The 10,000-nt window shown below is 51.6% G+C and overlaps 1 protein-coding gene across 1 annotated transcript in view; it reads right to left on the reverse strand.

Moving 5' to 3' along the window:
- The window catches only part of palm1b (paralemmin 1b), a 23,735-nt gene extending 13,944 nt beyond the window's left edge, over positions 1 to 9,791 (reverse strand). The window contains exon 1 of the mRNA XM_074692761.1: positions 9,490 to 9,791. The gene's annotated coding sequence lies outside the window, so the exon portion shown is untranslated. The remainder of the gene's footprint in view (positions 1 to 9,489) is intronic.
- Between the last annotated feature and the right edge of the window lie 209 nt (positions 9,792 to 10,000).

The raw sequence follows: 10,000 nt of genomic DNA on the forward strand, positions 1-10,000 counted from the left end.
CAGGCTAATGAGCGTCTCTGTCCCCTGGTGGGTTCAGCTTTTCCAGGAACACATTAACGACCTGCACAGAGCGCCGACATCCTCCTCTGAGAGCACGCCACCAGTCGCCTCTGTAAACTCTTCCTACGAGCCTGAAACGGCCTGAAAGTGACACTCTGAGTGTAACGAGGTGCTGAGGAGGTGATAATCCTGCTGTGGGTTCGTTCAGAGGAATCATGTTGATCCAGCAGCCGACGCTGTGGGGCTGAGGTTATCAAACATTTTAGTTTCCTACAGAGACTTTTGAGCTAAATTTGACAGCTACCAAGCTAGCTCTGTTGTGTTTCTTTTTTTCATTGTCTTTACTCTACAGCGCTGTATTTAACAGATTAAGTTACTAAATGACCTAATTGCCTAATTTGCACAACCTGTTGTTTGCATTCGTTGTTATTGTTGTGAACGCTGAAGAAAGGGAGGAATAACAAAGATCTAAAATTAACTTTCTTTGGTTAAAATGTTAAAGTATCAGTCCTCCATCTCTATGCTCCTCCTCCTGCTCCGGCTGCAGCTGGGAGAGACTGCTGCAAGCTCTGTGCCACAGTGAAAGTAGTCTGAGCAGAAACCTTTAAGCTCAGCTTTAATAACCTGAATGATTCCTCAGGCGGAGGATGCTCCTTGATCATTTTTGGAAATAGACGTTCTCCAATTATTTGAGGAACTGTTTCAGGTCTATCCAGGGTCTGAGACACGGCGCAGTTTGTCCAGCTCTGATTGGTCCATTCACTTCCCTTCAGTCTGAGCGCTGCTGTTGTCTAAAGGTCGGGATGACGGCTGATAAGCTAACAAATTAGTAATCTTAGACTTTGAGCCAACCCTGCTCTGCATCGTTTATAGTCTGAACAGCAGGTTTAAAGAAAGGCTGGAGTTTGGTTTTTGAGCTCGTCTCAGTAACATCTGCTGCCTTCATTCAGGTGTCTGTTGATTAAAGCTGGACTGAGGATCCAGGTTTATGTGCTGACTGTTTCCCTGCCCACGTGCTGAAGGCTACGCGTCCGTTTCAGCTTCCAAAAACCAAAACAGATCCAGTTTTTCCACAGCAGAGTCTGAGAGGAAACCAGCTGATCATGTCCTCACCGAGCTGACAGAAAGTTTGATGTTGAGGTGAAAATCGTCGTCCAGCTCACGCTAACTTTTCCTCTCAGGTCAGAAAGGCTGTTTTCACCTTTAAGCGCCGTTAACAGAGAAACATGTATGTTTCCACATCTCACCTGGTCTCATCACCTCTAATCTGGGATAATCTCCAGTAAATACCACAACAACCCAGATTAGAGTCAGTGCGGCGCTCTGATCCATCCTCCCACGCTCACACTCTCTGATTTCTGTAAAGCCTGTTCTTAGAGCATCTGTGCTTCGTTAGATAGTAAACACTTCAGTGCCCGCCGTGGGAGCGGATCTGACACCTTCAGCTCTGTCGGCGTGCAGGACGCCCGCCACAGAGGCCGCGGGACAGGAACCAGCTGCAGGCCGCTCAGGGGACTACGCCTCCTAAAGGATGGAGGTTTCAGACTCGAACCGTCTTTTCCTCTCTGGTCTTTAACCATCAACTCTTCAGGCGTGGTCACTCGTTATTTTCTGACTTCAGGTGCAGCTGCTGCTGTCGTCACCTCATCAGTCCCTGGTTCAGCAGCATGGAGCCAAACGGCTGTAATCCAGGTAGAAATGAGGGTTTCTGAAAAACACAAACCCTGAGAGCCAGTTTCTGCTGAGCTCATCGTGCTGCGTGAAAAGAAACGTGTTGGCTCGTCATCGTTTGAACACTTAACGTGTATTCTGCCGTCGTAAGAAACTCGCTCCTCGCCACGCTCTGCGCTGTGAATCAGACGGCGCTGAGGCAGAGGAAGGAGGACTCAGAGGTTAAGGACGGGTTAAACCACTCACACACCTCTCCTCAGATCCCAAACAACAAACAGCTGATTTTCTGTCTCCTCCTGAATGAAAGGCGTGCAGAGACACACACCGGCCCTGCCTGGCACTGAAACGTTCCCTCTTCACGGAGGATGGCGGCGGCGAGGAGTGAGGATGATGGCGGTGGAGTTTAATGACCCAGAAGCTGCCCCAGAGAACGCAGAGAGTCTGGATCAGGAGACTAATCTGAGCTGGAGAGGCTCTTCTCCTCTCCACTCCACACTTCCTCCACTTCCTTCCTCCAGGCCAGAGAGCAAAGGGACAACAATGCTCCTCTCTGCCACACACACACACACACACACACACACACACACACACACACACACACACACACACCCACACACACACACACACACACACACACACACACCCACACACACACACACACACACACACACACACACACCCACGCACACACACGCACACACACACACACACGCACACACACACACACGCACACACACACACACACACACACACACACACACACACACACACACACACACACACACACACACACACACACACACACACACACTAACCTCTCTGCAGCTCTGTCCCAGGCCCTGCACAGAGTCTGTCAAACATAAACACGGCGCTGCCAATAAAAACGGCAGGAAGTCCGCTGAGGTCACATGTTAGCATTCTGGGGTCAGGGGGTAAAAGCTCCTTTTCCTCGGAGGTCGCCGTAAATGTCACAGAGAGGAGAGGGTGAACACTGCCCGCAGTCATCCTCAGACGACAAATGAGCCGCCGCGCTCAGAGCGCGGCTCGGGGGGCGCTGTGGAGAGGTCAGAGAGCAGAGAGTCCGCCGTGGAGATTATAATCTGAGGTTTACGCTCAGCGAGACTCTGTGATGGTTCAGAAAGTTTCATCATCAGCAGAAAGCTCTCCTCTGATTGGCTGGCCCTCGTAAACATCAGACTCCTGCTCCAAAAACACTGGATGCTACGCTAACAAAGCCTCACATTAAAGCCCATCAGATCCCTGTTAGCCTGCTCGTTAGCAGCCTTTTATCAGTCATTATGAAGCTCCCATTAAAGCCCAGCGTTATAATCGACTCAGCTGATGAGCTCCTCTGTTACGGCCTCTGACATCACTGAGGGGAGGAAACACATTAACATCACACACTCCAAATATAACCTCTGCTCACAGCTACGGCTCTCTTACCCAAACTAAGCACCATTTAATAATAAGACCACAAACCGTTTAATCACAGCTGACTGATTCACCGCCAACTAACAACAGTTCAACAGTTCATGTTTCATCACATCCTGTCAGAGCGTCCCTCACAGCAAGGGCCTGTGTCCACCGCCAGCAGTTTCAGGGCCTCACAGAAAAGTTGCACAAAAACTGCCTCATGGTCAGATGATCTAAAAGAGTTAAGAGTCTAAAGGGGGCGGAGTCTAAGTATCCTGACATCAGAAGGAGATGTTGAAACGCTCTCTGACATTAGGTTAGCTGCAGTCAGTGGACACAGGCCCTGAGTGTGTCCTCTGTCTTCCTTCCCTCACTAGTTCATCTGTAGCAGCTGTGCCCAGAGATCCTACATGTAACCATGGTCGCATTGTTTACACACAACATTAGCATGACCATGCTAACCGGTGCTGGGCCTGGTGTTTCCTGTGAGCTAAGAAGTGACGACATGGACCTGTCCTTCCATCCATCGTTATTGGGAACGTAAGATCTATCTCCAATAAGATGGACGAGCTAGCTGTGCTAACCCAGCAACAGAGGGAATACCAGAGGGCAGAGTAGCATCATGCTATTCACAGACATGGCTAACAGAGCTAACAGCAGACACCAAGGCCACATGTGAAGAGCTTCACCTGCTGTGAGCAGACAGGATCCAGGAGACAGAGACTGAACAGACTGCTGAAGAAGCTCAGTCCTGGACCCTGACACAGTGTGGGGGACGTGATGATCGTTTTATGATCGTGTTAATGACGTGATGATCGTCCTCAGAGGTGTTTACGATGATGTCTTCATCCCTGACCCTCATCGACCTGCCTCATGCGTCTCATTTCTCCCTGACCTCACTCAGCTCCTCCTTCTCGCGTTTCCTGGTTTTTCATTTCTACATTTCCAGCAGCTTCATGCTGAGTCCTCCACCCTGAGACGTATCGATCCTCAGAGCTCCTCCTGGAGTCTGGATCACGGGTTCAGACTGTAAACAGATGCACACAGCTCCTCTGGAGTCACAGACAGGTCTGTGTGTTCGCTCGCGTGGTGTTGGGTTCAGAAAGACTGTACCAGGGCCGCAGGAAGGAGAGACACCATGGGGACTGAGAGGAGTCTGAAACAAGTGTCAGGTTTTTAGACGGTCTATTTAAAGCCTGAGTCTGCTGCTTTAAGGAGGGAGGAGTCTGAGCCCTCAGATACTTGGGTAAAGTTTGAGATGTACCGTTGGAAAACCAAACCTGCAGGGGGCGCTATCTGCATCCATCTCTCTCAACATCTCAACACGTCTGACACATGGAGGATACGTGGGCCACTCATCATGCTAAGGGTTTTCTTTCAGTTTCAGCAAACTTTCCTGAAGCTGAACCAGCCAAAGGAAGTCCTGTGTGTCCTTTCAAAATAAAAGCATGTAGCTGTGCAGCAGCAGAAAGACGCTCTGGTCACTCAGACTCAACAGTTTGACGATGGAAAAGTAAAGTTTGGTCGTCACTCTGTGAGTTTATCACTCCTCAAACGTCTGTGACTCTTCAATCTGCAGCAGAGAGAGGGTTAAACCTCCTCGACCAAACTGCTGCTCACGCTGGGCTGATGTTTTTTTACAAAGCCTCCTTTGTCGGAGCGCCATCATTCGCCCCAACGTGAGGAACTCTGTCCCTGACCATGGGAAGCTCCCTGGGAGCCAATCAGCTGATGGTTGGCTGATGGTTGGCTGATGGTTGGCTGATAGGGAAATGAAACAAACACTCTCTGAGTCCCGGCTCGTCGGGCTTAAAGCGTTTCACCAAGTGGAATAAAATAAAAAATAAAAACAGCATTAGACGCTGGTCCTGACCGCTGCTCTAATCCTTAGTCTGCATCTTTTTGTGGAATCAATCGTCAGCATTAGCATCACGCTAAGCTGCTGACAGCACGGCTTTTATGGTTAACGGCTGTCAGCTTCCATAGCGCCCTGTCTCCCGTCTCCCCTGTCTCCCCCGTCTCCCCTGTCTCCCTGGTGTCCTGGCCTGCTCTCCGGTCGATCAGTAAAGTCCATACGACCGCTAACAGGAAGTCTATGGAGCTGCTCTTACACAGGAACCATTAGACCGTCCCCTATGGCAGGATCCCAATCCCCACTTAAGGTCCTCAAGAGGATCCGGATCTGGATCTGCTGAGTGTTTGTCCATCATCATCATCATCATCATCATCATCATCATCATCATCATCATCATCATCATCCTGCTCAGTCTGACTGGGATCAATGGAGCACAAACAGACCAGTCCTCACTCTGCAGCATGCGCCCAAAACACATGTGTGTGTTACTGTGTGTGTGTGTTACTGTGTGTGTGTGTGTGTTACTGTGTGTGTGTTACTGTGTGTGTGTGTGTGTGTGTGTGTGTGTGTGTGTGTGTGTGTGTGTGTGTGTGTGTGTGTGTGTGTGTGTGTGTGTGTGTGTGTGGGTGTGGGTTCAGGTTATCTACAGTTATAGATGATGATCCTCTGATTCTTATCAATGGTGCTTTTGATATTATCCAAGCACTGGTGATCATCATATGAGCACAAGGATCTGTGTGTGACTGTGTGTGAGTGTGTGTGTGTGTGTGTGTGTGTGTGTGTGTGTGTGTGTGTGTGTGTGTGTGTGTGTGTGTGTGTGTAGTGCAGAACACACACATATTCCTGAGCACATTTCTCTCTGAGATTAAAGCGACTTTGAGTCTAAAAATGACGGCGATATGCGGGGAGAGTGAAAAACAAATCCTCTTCGCTCTCATCTGTCATGAGGAGCAGGAGGAGCAGGAGGAGCAGGAAGAACGAGAGGAGCAGGAGGAGCAGGGGGAGGGGCTGTGACTGGAGGGAGAAAAAGTGACTTTCCAGGAAGACGAGAGCAAAGATTAACAGAAAGAGAAAAAGGACTGAACCACGTTATCAACAATCACACATCTCCATGTTTCTCTCCCTGAGAGCTGAGCTGAGCTCTCCTTCCTCCTCCTCCTCTTCCTCCCTCCCCATCAGCCCCGTCCTGACTGTAAGAGCTGGTAATGCACGGCGTTCATTTCCTCCTCTGTGATTTTATAACCTCAGCAGAAATGGTTTGTTAATGACAGCAGGTTCAGCCGAGGAAATTACTGATGTCCATCACTGAGAGGCAGCAGGGACCAGCAGGGACCAGCAGGGACCAGCAGGGGGCAGCAGGGGGCAGCAGGGACCAGCAGGGAGCAGCAGGGGGCAGCACGTGACCCCTGGTTTGACTGTTTCTCCTCCAGATTAGCTGAAATGCTAACAAACAGTAACGGGGACAGCAGAGTAAGGACGGACCTGTTCATGCCATCAGAGACGCTCTGGAGTTGAAGTCGTAACAGTAAAATAATTTAACGTACTCTGGCTCAGAGGGCTCAGAGCGCCCCCTATGTGGAGGCTCAGGTCTCAGCGGTCACTGGTTTGACTCCTGACATTACCCTCACAGCAGGTCTAACCTGAACCTGGTCTCGCTCCAGGATCACCAAGTATCTCAGCATGTACTCACACCTGTGGCTCGTTTGCTTTGGTCTGATTCAGGCGGAAACGACGTCATCGTTGCCGTCGTCACTTTGTGTTTAAAGTCTCTGCGTCCAAAGTTGTAAACAAACGCCACGTTCGATTAAATTTTTCCCACAGACGAACACGGGCTGTCCTGCTCCTTCTTCTTCTGCTGTTTTGACCTGCCCCAAACCATCCAGGTGTGAAAACACCTCGACAGTAATTTTAACTGAGCTCTCTGAACAACAGAAACAAACACTGAACATCAGAACTACAGGGATTTAAAATGAATGTGAAACATTTTTTTGAAGAAATAAATATTTGAGTTGAATGACCTGGAGGAAAAAACAGACAGTTTGGTGCTTTTCTCTGAGGGTTAGTTTGTCCTGGTGACCTCTGTGTCAGCTCTGATCCATTTCCAATGTTGGAGGTATTGATTATCTTCACTCCAACGACGTGTTAATGATGTGAACGCCACACGTCCGTCTGTCTGTGCTTTGATGTGTCACAGGGTCAGAGAGTAGACAACAAACTCTCACTGAACGGTTAGTCTGAGTTAGGGAGTAACTCTCTACAGACACAGCTATCAGATCACATTCAGGATCTAAACACAGATCCATCCCAGGACCAGGACCAGGACTAGGACCAGGCCTGCCAGAGGAGGAGAGAGCCTCAGAAACTCTCTGGTCTCCTCTCTCTCTGGATCAGAGTAGAAACCACACCCAGAGCCGCACACTGACACACAAACACCCAGAGCCGCACACTGACACACAAACACCCAGAGCCGCACGCTGACACACACACAGGCGCTCAGAAACGTGGAGTCCTGACGCCACGTGGTGATTGGCTGAGCGGGATAAGTGCTGTCAGCTCTGCCGGGAGTCGCTGACACATCACAGAGCAGCCGGGCGGATTTAGACCCTGGGCTCACACAGGGAGCAGGGCGAGGCCTGAGAGGACATGGTGTGTGTCACAGACAGTGGAGAGGACGGACGGACGGCGAGATGTGACTCTGACGCTACAGCGATCACCTCTGAGCAGCTCGATCCTCACACACTCAGACTCCTGTGGAGACCAGAACCATCAGAAACCCTGGGGTCTGCACTAATCTGACCCAGAGTCTGCCTCAGTCTGACCTTTGACCCCTCAGTCAGGACCAGCACCGAGCCTCGTGGTCGCTCTAAAGATCTCGACCAGGCCCTGTATTTAAAAAGCTCGTTTCAGCTACTGTCCCTTTAAGAACCCCCTAACACCCATCATTCTAGGAGCCTCCTCCACTGTTGCCACGCTGCAAAGCTGTTTCTCTCTCTGAAATGATGAAGTTACACTTTTTAAAGCCTTCACCAATGAGTGATGTCACAGTTTGGGCAGATCTCATGAAGCTCTCGCTGAGTTCTCCTGTGACGAGCAGGTTTTAGTCTCATCCAACACGTTTCCCTCACAGTTTGAGACTTAATCCATGATTGATGTCCACATCCAGCCTGATACTCAGTTAAAAACACACGTAACGTCACCGTCACAGGGAAAATCTTTAAATTAATCATCATGGATGAAAAACTAAGTCCCCTCTCTCCTCATAAACCACCTCTATCAGACCGCGTTAAAGACCAGCCCTATCAATGAAACCTCTCTTTTCTGGAAAGCGTCTCTGACCATCTTTAAACAGCTCAGTATAAATCTAAATGTATTGTTGTTTCCTCAGACTCTGCTCCTGAGGTTGAATCAGTTTTATTGTGTTTTCAGTGACACACAGGAAGAAGCAGGATCTCCTCCCTCCTCTGCTGACTCTCTCTCACCATGCAGGTGTTTTTACCTCACAGAAACAGGAGGACCTGTGGCTCCCTGTCATCATTAAGGTGTTTGTTCACACACAGGCTGTCACCTGTGACTCCGCCTCCTCTGAGCTCAGTCACCCTGAGTCTGAATCAAACAGGTGAGACCTCAGTCTCAGTCCAGGAGGAGGAACCCGGACCCTGTCCTGTGCTGGTCCCTGAGCTCCTCTGGGTGTGTGGTGTTTACAGACTCCATGCTGCGGCTTCCATAACAAAGATCCACAACAGCTGGAAACACAATGGACCCGAGACCAAACAAAAACAGGTCTTTGTGAGTCCGTGGCCCTGCCTGCTGGGATCAAACATCCTCACAGACCCACAGAGGAACCAGGTCCGGGTCTGACCCAGGACACACAGGAGCCTACGTGACCCTCTGACAGCTCCATCCGCAGACACAGCAGCTGTCGGAGGACCGCGGCCCCGCGGCCCCGCTCCAGGACCGGGCTGCACCGATCCCGAGCCTCCGTGGATCTGACACGCAGCGTGTAACGGCCATGGCTCAGCTCCTGCGCGCCATGTTGGAGCAGACTGCTCCCATCACAACACACGGAGCAGGCTCCGCTGCTCAGCCCGCACAGCCCGTCAGCATCCCCGCACCGAGCGGAGACACCGGGACCGCGGAGACACCGGAGACACCGGGCCCCGCACACAGCTCGACACGATGGACGCTCAAAGTCATCTGGTAAACATGTCGGTACACCACGGTACACCACGGTACACCTGTCCCCTCACTGCTCCGGATCCAGCACGGAGCCTCGGGCCTCCGGGTTTAGACACATGACATAACACTGCGGGTCTCCCTGTGGCCTCCCTGTGGCCTCCCTCTGGCCTCCCTCTGCTCCTGGAGCCGACTCCTCTTTCCCCACACAGCTAAAGGTGACTCCTCATCCCTCCATCCCTCCTCCCTCTCTCCTCCTGCCCGGCTCAGAGGATGCTCCCCGTGCCTGTAAACGCGCCTCTGGATGGATCAGTAAAATCAGGTCAGCGGACGGAACCGGAGCCCGAACCCGCTCAGAATCACGACGTAGTACTCACTTGCAGATCGCTGTCGCTTCCCGCCACGGACGTGCTCCAAACTGGGGTGTCTCCTTGTTTATTTGCGAACAGCCCTTCCTCTCCTCCTCCTCCTCCTCTCCTCCTCCTCCTCCTCTTCCTCCCCTGCTCCTGGATGGCTCCCTCCTCCTCAGGCCCAGCTGGTGCCGTGGGCAGCGCGCAGCTCGACACCAAAGGGGGAGAAACGGTTTCCTGTCCGGGGTACACGACGCGGAGCCTGGTCCTGTTGTCCTGGTCCTGGTCCTGGTCCTGGTCTCCGGGCTGTGGGGCGTCGTCGGGAGCAGGTTGTGGACTGGTTTGGAGCCTCAGTGAAGGGGGCGGAGGATACGCCTCCCTGGCTGCTGGAGATAAAGGGGGCCCTGGCAGCTCTGCCTCAGATACTGGTCCTCCTCTGGCTCTCCTCCAGCCCGGACTCAGGCGGTCTGTCTGCCTGTCGGCTGAGGAGGAGCGAGGAGGTGCTGCTTTAAACTGGGATCACTTCCAGTCCTCCCAC

This window comes from Halichoeres trimaculatus, unplaced genomic scaffold, assembly GCF_033239565.1.
Source record: "Halichoeres trimaculatus isolate MK-OKI-2021-1 unplaced genomic scaffold, fHalTri1.1 fHalTri1_scaffold_17, whole genome shotgun sequence".
NCBI classification, from domain to species: Eukaryota; Metazoa; Chordata; class Actinopteri; order Labriformes; family Labridae; genus Halichoeres; species Halichoeres trimaculatus.